This window comes from Carya illinoinensis, chromosome 11, assembly GCF_018687715.1.
Source record: "Carya illinoinensis cultivar Pawnee chromosome 11, C.illinoinensisPawnee_v1, whole genome shotgun sequence".
In the NCBI taxonomy this organism is placed as follows: Eukaryota; Viridiplantae; Streptophyta; class Magnoliopsida; order Fagales; family Juglandaceae; genus Carya; species Carya illinoinensis.
Window position 1 is genome coordinate 29,696,390 of NC_056762.1, and position 24,030 is coordinate 29,720,419.

The following is a 24,030-nucleotide window of genomic DNA, read 5'->3' on the forward strand; positions in this document are numbered from 1 at the left end:
ATAATCTTTATGGGTTTCTTGTTCTTAATGAATTTTGACAAGTTTAGAGTTTTCACAGAGATATAGAAAATTTGCTTGTTGGGATATTTTGTTAATGCTTGAGAAAGATTAGTGAATAAATTAGAGACCCAATTATCAATAACATGAAATAATTGCAATTAGTTCAAGAAGGAAATTCGCATTGGATTAGTTATGATAAATCGGAAACCCTAAAATCTTGCTTCCTTGATCTCAACTTGCTTACTTAATTTCGTTATTTTAAACTCTCTATTTCAACAATTCATTCTCATTTAAATTATCAAATGGATTATAGTTTAATAAATTTTTGTACTTATTAGTAATTTTTCAATTCTCGTGGGACGATACTCTTACTCATTGATTTTATTACTTGTTACGATTCTTGCACTTGTGATTTCAATCAACAAATTTTTAGCACCGTTGCCGAGGATTTAGATAAAATTATTGATAATATCATACTAGTTTAATTTGATTTATTTTGTCTTTTATTTTCAGGTGTTTGTTTAGTGTATGAGATGGAGCAAGAGTTTGGAGCTACTTCCTTATGATCCCGAAATCGAGAAAACTGAAAAGGGGCTAAGGAAAAAGAAGAGAGAAGCTAAAAAACATTCAAACACTATGGCAGGCAACGAGAATCCAAGATCTGACACACAAGTACTAAGGGATTTTGCTCTACCACATGTCAAAGGAATCCATTCAGTTATCAGCAAGCCTACTATTGAAGCCAACAACTTTGAAATTAAGCCGGCTATCTTACAGATGATCTAGACATCAATTCAGTTCCATGGGTTGCCGAGTGATGACCCTAATGTTCATATAGCAAGTTTTTTTAGAAATTTGCGGCACTTTCAAGCACAATGGCATTACTGATGATGCCATTCAGCTCAGGCTATTCTCATTCTCTCTTCGAGACAGAGTGAAGAATTGGCTAAATCCATTGCCCGTTGATTCAATCACTAGTTAGGAGGATTTAGGTCAGATGTTTCTTGCTAAATTTTTTCCACCAGCCAAGACAGCGAAGATGAGTAATGAAATTTCAATTTTTTCTCAAATTGAGGGTGAATCACTTTACGAGGCTTGGGAGTGATATAAAGATCTACTTGACGTTGCCCTCACCATGGATTGCCAAAGTGGATACAAGTTCAAAACTTCTATAATGGACTTGGTGCTTCTACAAGATCTCTAATAGATGCAGCGTCAGGATGAGCATTTATGGGAAAAAATTAGGATGATGCATATGATCTATTGGAGGAGATGGCTATGAACAACTATCAATAGCCAAGTGAGAGAATTTTACCAAAGAAGGCAGTGAGATTACATGAGATTGAAGCTATCACTACCTTGGCAGCTCAACTCTAGACTCTTACTCAACAATTGAAGGCTAACCAATTGATGGCAAATGCGATTCACTTGACACCACCAGTTTGTGATTTTTGCCATGGAAACCATCTGAGTGAAGAATGTCAAGTGAGAAACCCCTTCTCTCAATCCCGAGCGGAGCAAGCATACTTTGTTGCAAATTACAACCGACAGAGCAATCCATACAATGCAACATACAATTCTGGATGAAGGAATCATCCCAATTTTTCATGGAATAATCAAAATATATTGAAGCCTCCACTTGGTCCATCATCTATTGACCCACCAAAAGAGAAATCGACACTTGAATAAGCAATGGCACAATTGGCAAATAACACAAAGCGATTCATAACAGAGACTAAGACCAATTTTTAGAATCAAGCAGCTTTGATTCGGAATTTAGAAGTCCAAGTTGGTCAATTGGCCAATATGCTTATTGGGAGACAACAAGGTAATTTGCCTAGCACGATTGAAGTGAATCCAAATGAGCAGTGCAAGGCGATCACTTTAAGAAGCGGGAAAGAGTTAGAAACTCCAACAAGATGTGAGAAGTTCAAAAAACAAGATCAAGAGGTGCAATTTCACACACCACCATTCAAGGATATTTCTGAAAGTCAACCAATCCCACCACAGGATCTGATACCAAGAGTTTCATTCCCTCAATGACTCAAAAAGAATAAGCTTGATATGCAATTTTTAAATTTCTAGATGTGTTTAAAAAATTGCATGCTAACATTCATTTTGTAGATGCCCTCGAACAAATGCCGAACTATGTGAAATTTGTGAAAGGTATCTTGTCAAATAAGAGGAAATTGGAAGAGTCTAAAACAATAGCCCTTACTGAAGAGTGCAGCACAATTCTACAAAAGAAATTGCCTCCAAAGCTTAAGGATCCAGGGAGCTTCACTATCCCATGTTCAATTGGAAATTCTATGTTTGAGAGAGCATTATGTGACTTAGGTGCAAGTATTAATCTAATGTCTTTGTCTATTTTCAGGAAGCTTGGATTAGGCGAGGCGAGACCTACTACAATTTCATTGCAATTAGCGAACTGCTCAATAAAACACCCATGAGGAATTATTGAAGATGTGCTTGACAAAGTGGGCAAGTTTATTTTTCCAGTTGACTTAATCATTCTGGACATGAAGGAGGATAGGAAATCCCCATCATTCTTGGCAGACCATTCTTAGCTACTAGCCGAACTCTTATTGATGTCCAAAGGGGAGAATTGCAGTTGAGGGTACAAGAGGAGGAGGTAACCTTTAATGTTTTTAATGCCATCAAGTATCCAAATACAAGTGAGAGTAGTTTTAGCATCCAAGCAATCGACTCTTTGGTCACCGAAGTGCTTAATCAACAAAATGTCTCATTGGAAGCTTGTTTGGTTAGTTCTAATTAGACTATGGTAGAGAATTCTGAAGTGTTAGAATATGCCTCATGGATGGATTCCTTTGGTCCTAACAATAGAAAATATTTTGAAGATTTGAGAGAAGGACCCTCACGGCCCCTTCCATCTATTGAGAAGCCACCTATATTAGAGCTCAAGCCTTTACCGGAACACCTTTGGTATGCTTATCTTGGCGAATTATCTACTCTTCCTTTAATTATTTCATATAAGCTTTCTACTAAAGAAGAAGAAAAGTAGTTGGGAGTGCTTAAAAAACATAAGGCAGCTATTGGGTGGACACTTGCGGATATCAAGGGAATTAGCCCTTCTATTTGTATGCACCGGATTTCATTGGAAGAAGAGTGCAAGCCGACAATAGAGCACTAAAGAAGACTCAATCCGACAATGAATGAAGTGGTGTGTAAAGAGATCTTAAAGCAGTTAGATGTCGGAGTGATTTGCCCAATTTCTAATAACTCATGGGTTAGTCTTGTTCAAGTAGTACCAAAAAAAGGAGAAATGATGGTGGTTGAGAATGCTAACAATGAGTTAATTCCTACAAGAACCATCATTGGGTGGAGAATTTGCATGGATTACTGAAAACTGAACAAGGCCACTCGAAAGGACCACTTTTCCTTGCCATTCATTGATCAAATGTTGGATAGGCTAGCCGGGCATGATTACTATTGCTTCCTAGATGGCTATTCAAGGTATAATCAAATAGCCATAGCACCGGAGGATCAAGAGAAGATCATCTTCACATGCCCTTACAGTATTTTTGCTTTTCAGAAAATGCCATTTGGGTTTTGTAATGCACCAGCCACTTTCCAAAGGTGTATGATGGCAATCTTTTTGAATATGGTAGAGTATATTATTGAAATTTTCATGGACGATTTTTCCATATTCGGATCTTCTTTTGATGATTGCCTTGGGAATTTGGCATTAGTTTTGGAGAGTTGTGAAGAAACTAACCTTGTGCTTAATTGGGAGAAGTGTTACTTCATGGTAAAAGAGGGAATTGTCTTGGGCCATTGGATCTCTTCTAAGGGGATTGAATTAGATAGAGCAAAAATTGAGACAATAGAGAATCTTCCACCTCTACCAACAATAAAGGGGGTTAGGAGTTTTCTTGGACATTTAGGATTTTATAGAAGATTCATCAAGGACTTCTCCAAGATTTCCAAACCCCTTTGTAGCTTGCTTGTGAAGGAAACTCCATTTGTCTTTGATGAAGAGTGTGAGAAGGCATTCTTATTACTTAAAAAGAAGCTTGTGTTGGCTCCAATTGTTATAGCACCGGATTGGAAGCTACCATTTGAATTTATGTGTGATGCAAGTGACTATGCCATTGGAGCGGTATTGGGGGAGCAAAAGAACAAGTAGTTTTACACAATTTATTATGCTAGCCAAACTCTTAATGATGCCTAACTCAACTATGCCACAACAGAGAAAGAGCTACTTGATATAGTATTTGCTTTTGAAAAGTTTCAGCCATATCCATTGGGAATAAGGTAATAGTCTATACTGATCATTCCGCAATTAAATACCTTATTGTCAAGAAGGAAGCCAAGCCAAGACTCATCCGTTGGGTCTTTTTACTGCAAGAGTTTGATATTGAGATTAAAGACAAGAAGGGAACTGAAAATTTGGTGGCGAATCATCTCTCACAGCTAGAGTTACAAGAGCAACTTAAGTCCCAACAACTGCCCATAGATGATAATTTCCCGGATGAGCAACTTTTAGCTATTTGTTCTAACAAGCCTCTATCTTGGTATGTAGATTATGTCAATTTTATTGCAGGCAAAATCATTCCTTCAGATTTTTCTTACCAAAAAAAAGAGATTTTTCTTGGAACTAAAGCACTACTATTGGGAAGAACCTATACTCTACAAGCATTGTGCGGACCAAATCATTAGGCAATGTGTTCCAGAAGAGAAGATGACAAACATTTTGATGCATTGCCATACACTAGAATATGGAGGGCATTTTGGAGCTCATCGGACCACGGCTAAAGTTCTCCAATCTGGATTCTATTAGCCAACCTTGTTTAAGGATGCTCATGCTTTTATTCCTAGTTGTGATAGATGCCAACGTTCTGGGAACATATCTAGATAGAATGAAATGCCTTTACAGAATATTCTAGCGTTGGAGTTGTTTGACGTTGGGGGTATTGACTTCATGGGACCATTCCCTTCGTCATACAACAACAAGTACATTCTTCTAGCAATAGATTATGTCTAAGTGGGTAGAGGCAATCGAAACTCCCACTAATGATCGAAAAGTGGTGCTTAATTTTCTCCGAAAGAATATTTTTACCAGATTTGGGACTCCCAGGGCCATTATTAGCGATGAAGGAACTCACTTTTGTAATAAGTAATTTGAAGATCTATTAGTAAAATATGTAGTTAGATACCAGACGACATTGGCTTCTCATCCTTAGACAAACGAACAAGCAAAGGTATCAAATAAGGAGGTCAAGCAAATTCTAGAGAAAATAGTTAACATCTCCCAAAAAGATTGGGCTAAAAAGCTAGATGATGCGCTATGGGCTTATTGTACAACGTTCAAAACACCTTTGGGAATGTCTCCTTATCGGTTGGTCTATGGGAAAGCTTTCCATCTTCCTATAGAGCTTGAGCATAAGGCCTATTGGGCGATGAAGCGCCTAAACATGGATCTCCAAGCAGCAGGTGAAAAACGTTTTTTGCAAAATAATGAGATGGACGAGTTTCGTAATTAAGCTTATGAGAATGCAAAAATATATAAGGAACGGACCAAGGCTTGGCATGATAAGCATGATTGAGCTGAAATATTGCATATTTCATAAGTTTAGAATCAATATATGTGACATCCCATTTTTACGTGTATTTTCACTGAATGAGCTTTTTAATTTAATTAATATATTAGTTCTTTTATTTTAAATTATTGTATTTTAAATTGATTTTATTTTATTTGATGTTGTGTTTAATTTATTTTAATCGCTTTATGTTTTTAAAATCGTTTTCGGCGGATCAGTTTTTGGTCTCCGAAGGTGAGGATTGGACCTCATTTCTTTTCCCTTATCTTTTCTTTTTTTTTTCTTTTTCTCTTTTCCTTTTCTTTTTCTTTTCCTTCTTTTCTTTTTTTCTTCTTTTTCCTTCTACTTTCTTCCCTTCCCGCGCGTGACCTCTCTTCCTCTCCCTCCATCTGTTCCTTTAGCCCACCCAACCGGCGCTACCTCCAGTCGTCATGACCCACCTCCACCTCCGGCATGTCCCTCCCTCACCGGCGAGCTCTACTGCGCCAGTGGTGTGCTACGCCGGCCACCCAATCTCTCTCTTTTCTCCTCCAAACAAATGGGTCTTCAAACTTTTTTCTCCTCTTTGAGCTACCATACACTGCCAAATCAGCCACCAAGCACCACTAATGGATTCACCACATCAAGGGCTTCCTCCCCATGCCTTTCTTTTTCCCTAACTCTCTCTTTTTCTCCGATGGGTCTCCATAGCTATAGTTTCGGTTGCACTACCGTACGCCGCCGTACACGGCCACCCATGGTGTTTCACTATCACCATCTTGTTCCTCTCATCACCGTGACCTTCCCCAAGAAATTTTATGGCCAATGGAGTTGTGTATAGCCCTCACTCTCCCTCACTCTCCAGAACCAAAATTAGCTTCAAGTGTCTGACCCACAGCCGTGCGCCGCCAACCACGACCAACTCTCACTTCCATTAGCTTCATAAACATCCTTTGGCCATTCCCTATCAGTTTCGTATCTTGGTTTGTCCCCGTTCAAAAGTGGGCAATTTACTACCCATGGCCACAGTATAAAATACACTGTTAGGTTACTTTTTCTCCGCCGTTTGCAACGTCGTGAGCTTTCAAAAAATATCTTATAGCGCTGTAAGTATTTTCCAAACTCTACTTTTAAAGTTAAATATATTTTGTTCTTACAATAATTATTTGACTGTTGGTTGGTTGATTCCAGGCTGAGTCCGAGGAGTTCAGGGGTCGGATGGATTCAGGACGGAGTTGCCTGATTTGTTGATTTGTGATTGGTTGGTTGTTTTGTGCCTTGATATTGCATTTACATGGCGCATGCACGTGCATTTTATTTAATTGAGAAAATCCTGTTTTATTGGCGTAAATGGATTTTCGGATGCGTGTGTATCACGACCCCAAGCTGGGATGGGGTATTATCTCGGTGGAGCTCCTCTTGTCACTCGGGAGTGTAATATACTGAGTGACGTCCCTTGAGTTGTCGTTGGGCGACAACAGGAGCGGGCGGGATGGTAATGCTCTCGTACCGACTCCGTGGCCCTTCGCTGGCGAGGGTTAGAGGATGCTTGGCTATGAACGTGCGGGGCGCGAAACTGCGCATCGCTTGTTTAGGTGTCACACACGTGGTCGTTACCTGCGGTGTGGCACAGGAGCCAAGGTGTGCGGATGACCCCTAGGGGAGGTCATGGTGCATTCGGATTAATTGGATATTGATATGAGTTGGTTTTGGGCCAAATGAGACTTTTGGCGTGAGTTGAAAAGTAATACGTTTTTGGGGCCAAATGGGATTTTTGGCGTGCGTGGAAAAAATGTGGTTTACGGGTCATGTGCATTTGTATTCTTTTATGCATATTGTTTGAGTTTTAATATGTTTTTATCTAGTGACGTTTAGATCTTTACTTACCTGTGGCACCATTTTTTTGGTACCGTAGATTTTGATGCAGAGATCGAGGAGGAGAAGGAGGTTGAGCCTGAGGATGCGGCTCCGCCGGAGTTTTGATTTGGGAGTTTATGCTTTGTAATTAGTTTTGAAACGATATTTGTGATTTATAATATTTTATTATGTATGTTTTGAACCGCTTTGTATTAAACTAAGAAAAAATTCTGATACTTAATTATGAGACTTTTGCTATCCGCTACGTGTTTCTTTTTGCACATTTGTTGCTTATATACACACTTGGCACTTGGCAATAGGGTGGTGACCCATGTTGTCACCATCCGGACGTCTCAATTTCTCCGTGTCCATACATGAGATTTGAGGGCGTCACAATATATTTTAATTAGTTCATAACATTATTATTAGTTTTAGATGGAAAAATGGTTAATAGGCATATGTTTGAGTTGTGGTTTAAATTGATTAATATCATAATTTATGTTTAATTTTATAACTTACGATTAAATTGGGCAATAACTCCTCACATGCATGACACATTTTTAATAGTCTAGTCTTATTTTTCTTATTTTTAGTTTCTATTTCTTTCTTAGCTTCTCAAAGTTAATCACTCAAACAAACAGTGCAGAACAATAAAATGGAAGGAAGTTGTTTTCATAATAGAATGGCACGCGGAAGAAAGAAAAAGAAAGGCATCACATAGGAGCCCTTCTTGGAGTCTGATGACTTGAGTTTTTGGAAGGGGAGGTAGGTAGATGGCTTTTGGGGAACTGAGGACAAACTTACACAAAGGGGGAAAAACACCAAAATGCTGGACGAAAAGAAGGAAAAGAGACACGCAGAGGGGCTGTTTTCGGCAGAGAGAGAAACAATGAGTCATTTATGAGAAGGGCCAACCGGTTTTCAGCACCAGAAGAGAGAGAGAGTAGGGGAGACTAACGGACTGAAGGATAGAAGGGGGTATTTTTCTTGTTGAGAGCTACAGACTGGAGAGAGGTTGATAGACAAAAAAAGGAAAAAAAAAAGGCTGAATGAGAAACACCAAAAAGAGGGAGAGAGAAGTTGAAAAAATAGAGAAGGACTAGTTCGTTTTGACTGGGGACTGAGGTCATGCAGAAGGTTAGTTGGGGGGATAGAAAAACAGAGTAGGAACCAAAATGGAGAAGGGCTAGTGTTTTGGGAGACTGAATTGCTAAGGGGAGTTTTTTTTTTTTTTTTTTCCTTTCATTTTTGGGGCTGCTGGTTTTATTTTCTTGGTTGCTAAACGAGGGACCTTAGAAAGGGGTGTTTAGCTAGGGAAAAACGGAGAGGTGAGGCCTGGATAGAAGATGGAGGATTTATTCTTGGACAGCAAACGGAGAGGCTTTGGTTTTTTAGGGAGAGAGCAAAGAAGTTCTTCAGGTTGGGATACACGGGAGACACTGGCTTGCTTTTGAACGTGGAGACACTGCACGAACCAGGAAGTAAGGAACGCAACATGAGGAACGTTCTTCTTTTGGGGAGGATGGCTTGATCAGCTTTTGGGTTTTTTTCCTCTGGTTGTCCATCGTTAACTCTCTTATGGGAGGTCTTTTTAGTATTGAGTCTTTTGTTTTATTTTAGTTTTTGGATGAAGAATATTTATTTGATTTCCATGGCTCTTTTGATAAATATGGTTGGCTAAACTTTCGTACTAAGGTTAGAGGTAAAGTCTAATGATTTAGACATTATTTTTTATCAACAGTAGAATTTATATTGTGAGTTTAATCGATTGAATGGTTTTATTATTGGATACTTTGATTATCTATATATTTATCTTGATTTATTGTTATTTTTGAATATATTAAATGCTTGAAAAATCCTTATGATATTCAAATGGGTTTGTGAATGTTCTAAACATCAATCGTTCATGCTTAATCATTAGTAAATATTTTTATTGACCTTAAATGCTAAATCTTCCAATTAAACGGAATCATTATTCTAGTTTAATTGAAATAAATCTATCGGAAACAATATTCTAAATTATTAGACAGATCTTTGAAACCTTAGTCATTCTCCATATCAATTTATTTTATCATTTTAGTTTTATTCTGTTACTTTAAAAATCATCATCTCAGTAATTTTTTCTTCTATTTGATTGAATGTTCCTTTTAGTAATTTCTTTTCATTGTTTGAGTTTATTTTCCTTATCATATAAGTCAATCCCTGTGGATTTGACCTTATTAGGTACTACAATACCTGTATATTTACTTTATTGGTAAAATTGTCCTAAATTTTTGGTTCACTAGTTTGAGTCAAAGTTTAGGCGCAACAAAGCACATCTCAAAGAAGGAGTTTCTACTAGGACAACAAGTTTTACTTTACAATTCAAGGCTTCACCTTTTTCCAGGAAAGCTCAAACCGCGAGGGTCAGGCCCATTTATGGTCGTTAAAGTTTTTCCCCATGGAATAGTAGAAGTCACTCATGATGAGAAATGGACATTTAAAGTAAATGGACAACGTCTGAAGCCTTATTTGAATGGTGGAGTTGACAGCAACAAGACCACAATTCTCCTTGATCCAGCCTAGAGGAAGAGCAACAGTCAAGCTATTGACTATAACTAAGCGCTTCTTGGAAAGCAACTCAAGCATTCTAAACTTTTGTTTTCTTATTTTCCTTACTTCCTACAACTTGTGTAGTTTTCTAATTATTACTTTCCTTATTTTTTTTTTTAGTGTTCTGATTTCAATTTTTCTTTACTTGTTCTTTTTATTTTTATTTTTTTTAAATGAGTAATGCAATGACACAATTCCCCATTTCCTTGCTCCAGAACCTTAACGTGTTGATAAAGATACTGCGAGAGAGGGAGCTTGATCCGTTTATGCTAGTGGTCAAGGAAGTTTCTTTCTACCATGCATTTGCTTTCTTTGCTGCACATTGGGGACAATGTCATGTTTTAGTTGGAGTGTGTTGAACTTGAACATATGCATGTTTGTTTGCATGAATTCAGCTTTGGTATCCTAGCTTGATTACAAAGTATTTTTGCTTGAGTCAAGTTTGCTATCTTAGTAAGGTATTGAAACACCTTAGAATTTCTCTTTTTCATGCACGTAAGCCAAGCGTATGTGGTTTGATAGTTGTTAAATACATACAATTAGAGAACACTCAAATTTAAGTTGCAACCTACTACACTTGTGAGTATTTGGGCCATTCTCATTTTTTAGAGAGAATTTGTCATATTCCTTATCTTACTTTCATCGTTATCTCGTTGCAGGATCTCATTAACTTTCTAATTTGGTTGACTATTAGAAATGCCATTACATGGTTTGTAGTATGTTGGTTTGATTATACTTAGAAAATGATAATGGTCAATTTAGGATGCAGTTTGAACCTTTCAAACTGACCCATGTTTTATCCAATAAAAGCCACTTTAAGCCAAAAGAAAGAAGAAAAAGAAAAAAAAGAAGTGTTTCAAACTGAGAAAAAGTACAAAATGAATAATATAAAGTTGCTAGAAGTCATGTAAAGTGTGAAATCTGATGAAGACCATTATTATATACTTGAGAGTTGAGATTCTATTTTCAATCCTCTTATCCTTCCTTTCAATTTGACCTCAATCCCATTACAACCTTCTTATTGACCTCTTGATCCTAAGTGAGTTAGTGGTTAGAATGGTTGAGTTCCCACTAGTTGGCATCCTCTCATGAGATCAATTCTTTTCTTTCATGATTCTGATTATAGGCAAATACTCTTTCCATATAATTAAGTGGCAATCTTTCTCAGCCTCTAAATATTCTTTTGGCAATACCTTTTATTATTGATTATTACTCCCGATATCTGCAATTAGAACTTTATTTGGGATGTTCTTGACATTGTATGAGTTTGGGTTTGATGGAAAGATGGATGAGGGCTTAACACACACACGAGTTTTGGGAGTGCGCTTGGATAGACAAACTTTGATAGCAACATTGATCTCTTGTGAATGCTTTCTTTGATGTGCTTGAATATTTCAGCTTAGTACGAGTAAATGATTTTCACTTGGGACTGGGTGCAAATTATTCTTTCTTTGCTTGAATTGCTAGGGATTAGCAATAAGCTTGTTGGGGGGTGTGATAGAGTACATAAGAGTGCAATTTTAATGCTACTTTTACACATCTATTTGCTAATACATAAGTATAATTGGGACTTTTAATGATATTTTCGAATTTGAGTGCTAGTTTATAAAGAGTCGAATCCTAATTGATGTTTCAATGATTTTATTGTAGATGAAACTAAAAATATAAAGGCCATGGCCCAAAATATGGAGCTCAATTCAAGTGGGCTTGGCCCAACCCAATCAGAAGAAATGAAAGATCAATGGAAGGGAGCAAACAAATAGAAGGCAGCGTGGGTTTAATGTAATCCTAGATTGGAAATGTTTATGCACATGTTCGACTATTTTCACTGTATCTTTGTCATCTGACATCATATTGAGCTAATTCAAGAGGCGTTGAAAATCTAGTTTAACTAACTACAATTGTTCCTAAGATAGAAATTCTGTAATTCCAAATTTTTCGAAGAGAAAAATGTCCCTCAATATGATCCCGAAAATCTGTAGAATTTACAATTCAGATTTGGGAATTATTTTCTTTCCTTGTGAGGATGGCTCCAATAAGGAAAGCATGAAGATTCTGTCACTTTGAAGAGAGTCAGACACTGGTTTTCCATTGGTTTTTATGTTTTATTTTTTGGGGGATTCTTTGTTGGGAGCGATCGAGAGAGCAGGACATCAAGATTGGTTTTTTTTTTTTTTTATTCCGAATATCTTTAAACTGCTTGATGTTAAACTCTTTGATTATGTTTTTACTCAGTTTTATGTTGAACTAATCTTCATTTTCTAGGGTTACGATGTAGCCTAATTATGATTATGTGATTTTTTCTTGAATTGAACTAATTTAGTAGTTGTTTCATATTGTTGAGTACTTCATTTTGGACTTAATACTTGTGAATGATTGATCAACATTTGCATGATTTCTAATTCAATTTGAGACTGAGAAGTGATAATTGTTTCAGTATGTGTTTGAGATACCACAAGGAATCTATAGGATAGAGATATCTATAGACTTGTGTAATCTTTATGAGGATTTCTTGTTCTTAATGAATTTTGACAAGTTTAGTGTTTTTAATAGAGATATCGAAAATTTGCTTGTTGGGATATTTTGTTAATGCTTGAGAAAAATTAGTGAATAAATTAGAGACCCAATTATCAACAATAGGAAATAATTGCAATTAGTTCAAGTAGGAAATTCGCATAGGATTAGTTATGGTAAATCGGAAACCCTAGAATCTTGCTTCCTTGATCTCAACTTGTTTACTTAATTTCGTTATTTTAAACTCTTTAGTTCAACAATTCATTCTCATTTAAATTATCAAATAGATTATAGTTTAATAAATTTTGGTACTTATTAGTAATTTTTCAATCCTCGTGGGACGATACTCTTACTCATTAACTTTATTACTTCTTACAATTTGTGTACTTGTGATTTCAATCAACAATGAGCTTGTTTACAACTATTGTTCAAAAGGTCCTTAAAACACAAGATTGATAGATTCCTTAGCGACAATACAGGATTTTCTCCAACCAAGTTAGTTCTAAAGAGCCATGGGTATGCTAGTGATCAGTGTAGTCACATACTTGTTTGCATGATGGTAAAGTGTACTAGTGGATATCTACTATTCATTATGTAATATGAAACCCACTAATTAACTATGTAATTTTGATCATTAATTTTATGCGAGAACAAATATAAAGTTGTCATAGAATCCCAAAGTATATTTATGCTTTTCTATTTGTTTATATACAATGGTGGCATCCACATACATTAGTTCACATATGAATAGATATAAGAATCTAATGGCAAAATGGAAATGGAACAAATAGCATAAGAGATTTATAGGAGCTTAGGTCAGTGGATATCATATATATATAGTAAATTAATGTTCTAATTTAAAAATCTTGATATTTTTCCAAATGTAATTTTCTATTTTCATTATTAAATTATAGTATGTCGTTTTAAAAAATTAGAGAAGGTCATACATCTAACTATTTAAAGTCTAGCTATTTGAGATAAAAGAAATCAGTCCACAGAAAGTTGAATGTAATTGTGAGTTGTTATATCCTAGAGAAATCTACTTACCCATGGGTGGCAAAGATGCATCACATGTGGATGCCATTGGAGACATTGATGATATTCAGACTCAGCTTTAAGTACTAAGAGATCTCAGTATGTATTTTCCTATATGCTTGACCATCTCTTTCAAAAAATGTCCACTACTTATTAATTGCATGAAAATCTAATTGCTGAGTTTATTTCCTAACATTATTGGGGTGAAGCTAAATTGAACTTATGGATTTTCTTAAATTAAGTGAAATAAGATTTTTCTTAACAATCTATAAATTGGGGATTAATAATATGCAAACTGAGCTTACAATCTGGTGAAGTAAGCTCAGTTTAGGGATATTCTCAAATCCACAATTTATTTCACAAATATGTAATATGGATTTTCTCAGTTTAATAGCCTATAAGATGATCTTATTTCACCCCCAGTAATAGAGCTAAATTGGGGTGACATAAATTGAGCTTATGAATTTTGGTAAAGTGAAAGAAAATGTACGGAAATAGATATGGAATTGTAAGGAAAATCCATAAACCCAGTTTAGTCAACTACATGAAATGACCAACACTGAGTACATTTGCCAACCGGTCTACAATCACAAACCAAATATGCATGGATTTGCAAAATGTTTTTTGTGGCCATTTAGATTTCATGAAGAAAGTTTTTTCCACTTGGGTCTACCTGCATGGCTTTTACTTATTATTTTTATTTTGTTTTATTTATGCATCATCCAACTTTATCACAAAGAAAGAAAGTAAACTTTTGGATGGCCTTGCTTGTGTGGATAATGTAGCTAGTACAATAGTAATACTCCAATAGGCATTTTTTTCTTGTATCACTTCAGAGTACTGATAGTTTTATGTGTTGATGATTAAAGTTTAAGCCTATAGAAATGTTGCAACTTCATGTATGCCTAATTTTTCAGATAAAGAGCCATGGTGATCACCCTATTTTCTAAGTATTTTCACATGACAGTTCCATTTTTCATTATCTGTATATAAAATCAATTTCCAGTCAATTGTAAGTTTCATTTGCCATGAGAGAAATAAGAAGAGGACTTTGTGTACATGCCCAAATAATAAAAACGAGCATACATTATATGCAAGTCAAGGGAGCACATGGAGTGGTCCAACTCCTTAGTCCCAGCCTAGTAGGTGGACACGAAGGGTTGAGCGAAGCTCATCATCAGATTACTCAACATAGCCCCCAGATACAAGGCCGAAGAACAATGGTATTAAGTATTCTTATAGGAGAAATTACAAAGCATTTATTATTGAATGCTTTTAGATTTTTCTGTAATATATATTGTTTTATGACGTTGAAAAATATACAATGTTGGTATGCATGCTGCAACATACCTTTTTATGTTGAGTCTTAAATTATCTTGAATTTTGAAATTCATTCTCCACTTATTTAACACTTACTAAAACTCCATGAAATGTTAATAAAAATTCTAAAGACATACCTAATCAGGAAACACTCACAGTCTATCAATTCTATTGTAGTTGGTTTAGTGATTCTTATTTGTTAGTAATTTATGTTAACATGTCAGTGGTAGGGAAACACACAATGTGAAAGTGTAGTGGACTAACTTGGTCCACTGAGTTTATAAAGTTTCATAAGCATGGTCTCATTCCTTGAAGATTAATGATCGTGAGAGGGCACCGTCATCCGAGAATGCGGTGTTATTTACAACAAGGATAATATAGATTATCAAGTATCATGCAACCATGGTTCAAAATAGTTGTGATGTTGTAAATGCACAAAAGAAAAAAGAGCTGATCAATCGTGTACAAGCATTGAGTTGCTTTCATTCAATTGAGAAAATAGACTAAATTCCATAGCAAGTATATTTTTAAAGATGTTACGTCTATGGACTGATGTCTTTTTTGGTTTAATTTTATAAGCTAATTTCATTCTAGATTAGAGTAAAGGAATCATCGTGAGATAGTCGAAAAGAACCTCAAGAAAAAGTTCAATGACTTTTACTACTAGTTTCATAACATATGCTTGGGTTGTGCAACACACAAGGAGGTGTTAGTGAAATCAACCTCATTGGTGGAACTAGAGGTATGGGAAAATTTATGTGGGAGGTGAGGGAGTGACGAATTCAAGATAACAAGTGATGTGTAGAAGCTTGGAAATAGAAGGCATTATTAGATTTGATACAATTTATTGAGAAGTTATATTTGTTGAGTATTGTTAACATTATCATTATAAATATTTACAAAAATATCCAAGCAAAATAAGGCCAATAGCAAAAAGCAGCGTGTGAATCATATAGTAGGTAGAAAGTCATTTGTGAGGTTAATACAAGAGATGGTAAGATTATTGTGATTTTCAAGATCTAAACTCATTGGTCAATGCTAATGTGTAAATAAAAGAATTTCCTTAATATTCATGTATGTAATTGAAGGGTCTGAGCTCATCAAACTTGGTAAACTTCTATAAAGAAACTAGATGGTCAAAGAAGAAAAAGGCATTTGTCACTCCCATAATAGAAACAATCTATGTGCGTGCTCTTTAACTTACCAACTTTATACTATGTTGTTCCATTCATAGATAAGATAAAGAGTTTAGTTATTTCCCTCAATTATAACTCATACAAAATACATTGTTTGCATCAGAATACGATGATTGAGAAGTTATATGAGATTGAGCCTGAGAAGTGCACAGATAAGGTTGCAAATATTATATTCAGAGATGTGCTAGGACACAGATCTTGTTATGCAAGGTGACTTGATGGTTCAGTTATACCCGAGCCTAGATCATCATCTAGTTCGGCATATGTTGAGCACCTAGCCCAACAAAATGAGAAACATAAAAATGAGACAATAATGTACAAGAGGCAATTGGATGACCCGAAAAGGGATGTACATCAATTATTGGTTTGGCAACAATTGTATGACTAGAGGATGATCCTAGGCATGCCTGGCTAATAGAGACACTCTAGGAAATCTTTAGCTAGATGCATTTCTAAACTGGAATTCTTTGATATTTTGTTAAGATATATTTGTGAAGAATACAATATTGCTAACTTTTGTTGGTAGGCACATATTTTGTTTACTAGTTGTTTAGAAGATGGTGTAGGATTTTGAATTTGGTTATACTTGCTGGAATGGCATCATAAAAAGTCCTCGGCTACTATTTGCTACATATTGCTTGGTGAAATTACTTTGTTAAAGGTTATGAAAAAAACTTTGTAAGTGCCATTTAAAACCTCTTCTAACTGCATGTCTTGTCTACAATGGCTAAGAGAATTAATAATTGTATTCCATAAGATTAGTTATGATGCTGGTGATATTAAAACCCTGCAACTTTGAGAGATGTATACTAGGTACAAAGAAATGTTTGGTAATTTTTTCTATAATAGACCGTAGGTAGAGAGTTATGTTGAATATGCATATAAAGTTTAAGAGATTTAATCCTTTGTTGGTTTTCATGTTGACAACAATTTGTAGAGTTTACATTTGTTTTGTTAGTACATGCAATGACTAGCATATACATTTATGGCATGTAAATTTACTTTGTTAAAGTAGCAATGATAAAAGTTTTTTCTACCACTTAATGTCTTGTTACAATTGATTGTTGATACTTTCTTATTTGTCATAGCATGTATTGGGCATAAAGAATGTACTTAATTGGTATGTTTATATATATATATATATATATGTGTGTGTGTGTGTGTGTGTGTGTATATGTATATGTATATGTTGGTATCACCTTCCCTATTTTTGTATTAATATGTATATAAGATTCAAGTTAATCAGTAGCTGAGGGCTCTCATTTATATATATATATATAAATAAATCATCTAATATAAATATGTTGGATGTCTCAAATTTGCCTTCTAATAATTACTACAAACACATCAATAATTATTTGAATCTCTGTAATTTGTAGGTAGACATAAGTTCTCGAAGGTTGACATGAGCCAATCGTAATTTTTTGATGCATCAATGAGCCTGCTAGCTGTTGCATATATACTTCACTCTCAAGTTCCCTTGTATAGCCATATTGGCAACAATTCCAATGCATAGCACATATTTATGTGTTTTGTGGTAATATTGTTTAGGAATTTAAGCAATTGCATGAAAATTAGGTATGTACCTACTATAATGTATGATGTGCAAGTAAATGAAATGTTTGTATTCAAGCTTGTATGAAAACTTAATGGCAATGTACATGAAAATGGAAGTAAAATATATAGTGTTTGATTTATTTATGACATGTCACTAAGCTATATTAAATCTAAAACAAAAGGTGCTTAAATACAGGCTTGCTATAGTACAAAATGAAAGGAATCTCAAGGATCTATTAATATGCTATTGGGAAATAATTGGATTCTTTTATTATTGGTTAATAAATACATACTAGGCTTGATAGATAGAGAATCAATATTTTAAAGATTTATTGTATGATTGGCAGATAATCAAAATGCCAAAATATATCCTAGGTTTGAGACTGAGGTTGCTATTTCAAGTTGCATATATCGATAAATTACCCACGTACCTAGGTTCAAAACAGCCATAATAATGTTGTGATGCATTCCAAAAACCCATCAATACGGATCTATTTTTGCGAGTTAGTAACATTGTTAGAAAACTGATGCAGGGGGATCCGAGACAGATGATGTTGAGCTGTCAGATTTCACCTTGATGGCGCTGAGATACCATGAGTTGGCAGATCAGTGCAAAGGCGGGAATTGATTGTGATATGTTCCTCATTGGGGCCGTTTTGAGTGCGTTTCAGTCTTTTGGCCATAACTTTAGCTACGGGCGTCGGAATCGCACATAAGACCCCAATTCAGAAAGCTCTTTTTGGCGCGCACACAGTTCACATTAAGCATCGCTCCATGTGCCTTTTTTTCGACCTCAAATTCTGCTGTTTTTCCCTCCGAATCACTAGTTTTATTATTTTTTACTATTTATGGTAATATTTCGCTTGTCAGTTAGGAAGTCATTTTAAATCTGATTTGGGCCGGATTTTTTGCAGATTGCTTATTTTATTTCGAATTTCAATTTAGAGTGATTTCCGAGATTTTGCTATTTTTGACAAAATTCGGATAAACACGATTTTTGGCTATAACAGTCCGGCTTGTGGACTGATTTTGATCATTGCCGGATTTTATAATATTTCATTAAACCCTAGAGACTTTTCTCGCTAGTTTTGGGCGATTTTTCTCTTGTGAATCATCTGTTGGAACTAGCCTGCAGGATAATCGCTATTCTGTTCGGCGTCAAAAACCCATCAAATTTGTTGCATTCCCTTAAAGCAGCTTCAAGTAATTTATTTGCGGCATAACTGCATCACAGCAAATGGGAACCAACTGTAAATTTTAGCTATAATTGAAAGGCAATAGTTTTGACATTTTTTGTACCATACATGCTCTGTGCATGTATTTAATAGTGTGGAGTAAGCTATTCACCGTAATTGGAAACAAATTTTATTGTCGGCATGCCCAAAAATCACCGTAAATGAAGCAAATTTACGATGATATCCTAGCCATAATTGGCCTTCAAACCAAATTGGCTATCATATTTTGCTGCAAGTTCTATTGGCCAAAAAAGCTCCAGTAATTTGCGACTGCTCATCATTTATCACCGGAACTTCTTATCACCAATTAGTATGATTAGGATTTGAGTAGATAATAAGGGAAATCGGGGGCTGGCTTTACAGGCTGGAAGCTTGGAGTAGATGAACAAGTAGTGGGCCTAGCTCATGAACTTAATTAGTTAATGTTAAGTCTAGTACTTTTATTTACTTTCCTTTGGACTTTTTGTTTGGCCCATGTCCCCAAACTAGTGGTGTTAGCTATTTACTTTCTTATCTTTTTGGTTTGTTAGCCATGAACATTTTCTATTGGTTTTCTCTGTACATCCTAGGAGCATGTTCCCTATATAGTAGTGAAGACCATTTGTAGAAAAGCATCTGGAAAATTAAAGAAACTTTCTGTTATCTCACCTTTGTCTTCTTCCCCTTGTGGAGGTTCTCACCCTCTAAGTGAGTATATTCCATAGCAGAGTGAATTTAAAGAGGCAAGTGTGTAACAAAAGTGGTAACAGAAACTTGATCCATTAGAGACTAGCAAGAAAAAGAAAAAAAAAATGGTTGAGGGAACTAATATGAATCAATTACATGAAGGGCTAGCCTTCCTTAAGAAATTGACAAATTCACAGTTTAAGACAACAAAACTGAGATTTTGGCCTTGAAGAGGCAATTTGAAGCATTAGTGCAGCAACTGGCAGCTCTCATGGCAAAGATGCAGAGAAGGAATATGGAAGACTCCCAAGGGTGAGACTTCCCAAGCACACCATCACCATCAATGACGTGAGGAGCCTTATGAACCTGCAAGAGAACCATATCCAAGGTCAATAAGGAATGATTTTCCATGTTTTAATGGAGAAGACTCAAATGAGTGGTTAAATAAGGCAAATCATTTTTTCTCCTTCTACAACACCCTACCACAGCACAAATTGAGGCTTGATTCTTTTCATATGGAAGGACAAGCACAGGTATAATTTCAGGATTAGAAGAGTCCAAGAATTTGAGCAGTTGAGAGGAATTTACTAAGGCTTTGATAACTAGGTTTGGGCCACGCTCCTATGATGATCCAATAGAGACCCTAACCCACCTTAAATAGAGTGGTTCAGTTGAAGAATATAAGTCTAAGTTTAAAGCCTTGTCAAATTGCTTGAGGGGCCTATCAGATTTATGTAAACTGAGTTGCTTTCTTAGTGGATTGAAGGATGAGGATAGATTGCTCATGATGATGTTTAAATCTGACTCTCTAATTATTGCCTATAGCTTGGCAAAGATATATGAGGAGCATTTGGGGGTTACTAGAAGGAGTTGGAAGGGCCCTAGTCCATCTCTTGAACCAGGGTTGCTGAAAACCCCAACCTAATCTCCTATAACAAACTCTAAGGGTGCACCCAAGGCCCTAATGCTGACACAGAAGATTAGTTCAAACCAAATTAAAAAGAGAAGGGATAAAGGACTGTGCTACCACTGTGACTCTAAATGGAGTCCATGGCACAAGTGCTCTAGTCTAAAGTAGTTTCTAATTGAAGATGTAGAGGATGAAGTGTTAGGAGAAGTAAAGGAAGAGAAAGAACCACAAAGTGAAGAGAAAATAGAAGTTAAGCTTAAAACCAACCAACCTGAGATTTCAAAGTTGGTTCCCAAAGGCCTAAGCAACGAGAGTCTAAGGTAGGGTGGCAAACTAGGAGGTGACTATTCTAATTGACTCGAGGAGTATCCATAATAGATCCATCTGTTTTTGGGAGAGCTAACTTGCCTATTAACACATGAGAAAGTAAGAGTGAGGTTAGCTAATGGGGAACAAATTGTCAGTGAAGGGAAATGTGTCGAGATGAGATTCAAGGTGCAAGGGATTGTGTTTGCAACTGAAGTTCATGCCCTTGTATTGGTTGGGTGTGACATGGTGCTGGGAGTTCAGGCTAAAGGAGTTGGGGCCCATTTTGTGGGATTTTATGAACCTTTCAATGCAGTTTCAGTACAAGGGCAAAATGGCAAAGTTCAAGGGGCTTAATCCTAATGTCCAGATTGAAGAAGGGAATCCTCAAAAGAACAAAAAACTCTACAAAAGGGGCTTGTTATTACGATTAATAGAAGAAGAAAAAATTAGTGACCTAAAAACCTACCACAACCCCCTTAACCCTGCTATCCAAATATAGTGATGTGTTTGGTGAACCAAAAGGCCTACCCCCAAACAAAACCCATGATCATGCAATTACGTTACTGCCCAACACACCCCAGTTTCTATTAGACCCTATAGGTACCCCCTACTTTTTTAAAAAAAAAAAAGAGATAGAAAAGATTTTAAAAGAGTTATTGAAAATTGGAGTGATTCAACCTACCCAAAGTCCTTATTCTTCTCCTATACTGTTGGTAAGGAAGGCTGATAGGTCTTGGTGCATGTATGTGGACTATAGGGCATTGAATAAGGTGATTGTGAAGGATAAATACCCCATCTGAATTGTGGAAGAGCTGCTAGATGAGCTTAATGGGGCAAAATGGTTCTCTAAGTTGGACCTACACTTTGGTAAACACCAAATCAAAGTAAAGGTTGAGGATGTCCCTAAAACTACCTTTAGAACTCACGAAGGCCACTACAAATTTCTGGTTATGCTCTTTGGGCTAGCTAATGCTCCCTCTACCTTCCAAAATCTCGTGAATGAGATTCTTGAGCCACAATTGAGAAAATTTGTTCTAGTATTTTTCGATGACTTACTTATTTATAGTTAATCAGTGGAAGATTATTATCTGCACTTGAAAACTAGTCTAGAAATTTTGAGGCAACATAAGTTGTTGGCCAAGCCTTCTAAGTGTAATTTTCTTATAAGGAAGTGGCCTACCTGGGACACCTAATTTCAGCTGAGGGAGTAAGAGCAGACCCTGAGAAGCTTAAGGCCAAGGAGGAATGGCCTTTTCCTACATCCCTAAAATCTTTGAGGGGATTCCTAGGCTTAACTAGTTACTACAAAAGGTTTATAAAGGGACGTTATGGGGGAGTTGTTGGACTCCTAATTGCTTTACTCAATAAGAACTAGTTTGTATGGTCTCAAGAAGCCAATGAGGCTTTCTATGAGTTGAAGACAGCCTTTTTCAACTAGTTTTTATGAATGTGACAGCCTTCTTCACAATTGCCTAACTTTTCATTGCCCTTCACAATAGAATGTGATGCCTTGGGAACAGCCATAGGAGATGTACTAATGTAGACAAAGAGGCCAGTGGCATATTTCAGCCAAGCCTAAAAGGGTAGTGATTGAAATGAAATATTGCATATTTTATATATTTAAAACTAATGTATTTTAATTGTTTTGTGACATTATTATTGGTTTTAGATGGAAAAATGATTAATTGGTATAAATTTGGTTTGTGATTAATTGGTATTAATTGAGCGATATTTCTTCACATGAGCAAAGTTTTTCTTTGATATTATATTTTTACTTTTTAATTTATTTTTGGTTTTCTATTTTTTTTTTTTTTTGGCGTGTCGTATGCAATTTTAGCACATGATCGGCTTGATTTTGGACAGGAAACCAAAGGAAAAACACACATGCACATGGTTCAGTGGGACCCACTCATTATTTTATGATGACATTTACTTTTTCTTTTTTGTTTCTATACGTTTACATGTAGGAAATTAAAGACAAATCTTATGCAGGACCCATGCATGGAATTAAAAAAATAAAAATAAAAAAATAAAAGTTTTTTTGGAAGCACATGGATTTTGGAAGCAAAAGCACACATGACTATTACATTTCAACCATCATGTATTGGACTTTGTAACAAGAAAAGAAAAGGCTAACCTTTTCATGTGCTAAGGATGAATTTATGGGGTGTCACGTAGCAGGTTTTGAAGAGATTAGAGGAGTGATTCACGGAGAGGGCAGCTCAAGAAACGCAAAACAAAAAGAGTTTGGTGAGAGAGAATAAAAAGGGACTTACATGGACTGAACGAGGGGCTTACAGAGAGGAAGGAAAAGACAGAGAGGAAGGAAAAGAAAGAGGGGAGGCTGATTCTTGGAAAAATAAGCTAGAAGTTGGGAGTTTTTCTTTTGAGGATCTATTTTTTCTCACATTTGCTCTTTTCTTCAAATTATTTTTCAGTATTATTTTGTGTTTTATTTTAGTTTACTGATGGAGAATATCTATTTGATTTCCATGACTCTTGTGATGAACATGGTTGGCTAAATCTTTCGTACTAAGGTTAGAGTTGAAGTCTAATGAGTTAGATATTGTTTCCAATAAACAATAGTATTTTTATTGTGAGTTTGATCGATTGAATGATTTTATTATTAGAAATTTTAATTATCTATATATTTATCTTGATCTATTGTGATCTTCGGATACATTGGATGCTTAAAGAATCCATGTGATTTTCAAATGGATTTGTGAATGTTTTAATCATCAATTGTTTACGCTTAATCTTTAGTGATAAATTTTGTTGATCTTAAATGCTAAATCTTCCAATTAAATGGAATTATTATTCTAATTTAATTAAAGTAAATCGTTCAGAAACAATATTCTAAATTATTAGACGAATTCTCGAAATCTTAGTCATTCTCCATATCAATTTATTTTATCATCTTAGTTTTATTCTGTTACGTTAAAAATCTTCATCTTAATAATTTTCTTGTCACTTGATTACACGTTCATTTTAGTAATTTATTTTATTTGCTTGAATTTTTTTTTTCATCACATAAGTCAATCACTGTGGATTCGATCATGTTAGGTACTACAACACATATTTACAGGTAAAACTGCACTAATTTTTGGTTCATTAGTTTGAATCAAAGTTTAGGCGCAACAAGTTTTTGAAAGGATATTAGCTTTGTCTACCTATGAAAAAGAGCTTTATGCTCTAGTGGCTACCATACAAAAATGGGGACCCTACCTTTTTGGTTAGCCATTCACAGTAAGGACAGATCACTAAATTTTGAAATACTTACTAAAAGTGGGAACTCCTTT

General features: G+C 35.6%; 1 non-coding gene and 1 pseudogene across 1 annotated transcript; one reads left to right on the top strand and one right to left on the bottom strand.

Annotated features, from left to right (window-relative positions):
- Positions 1 to 1,036: 1,036 nt before the first annotated feature.
- Positions 1,037 to 1,142, bottom strand: LOC122283487. Its single transcript, XR_006230889.1, has one exon. It is a non-coding gene; the product is annotated as a small nucleolar RNA R71 (small nucleolar RNA).
- Positions 1,143 to 4,997: 3,855 nt separating this feature from the next.
- Positions 4,998 to 9,962, top strand: LOC122282368 (annotated as a pseudogene).
- The last annotated feature ends 14,068 nt before the right edge of the window (positions 9,963 to 24,030 follow it).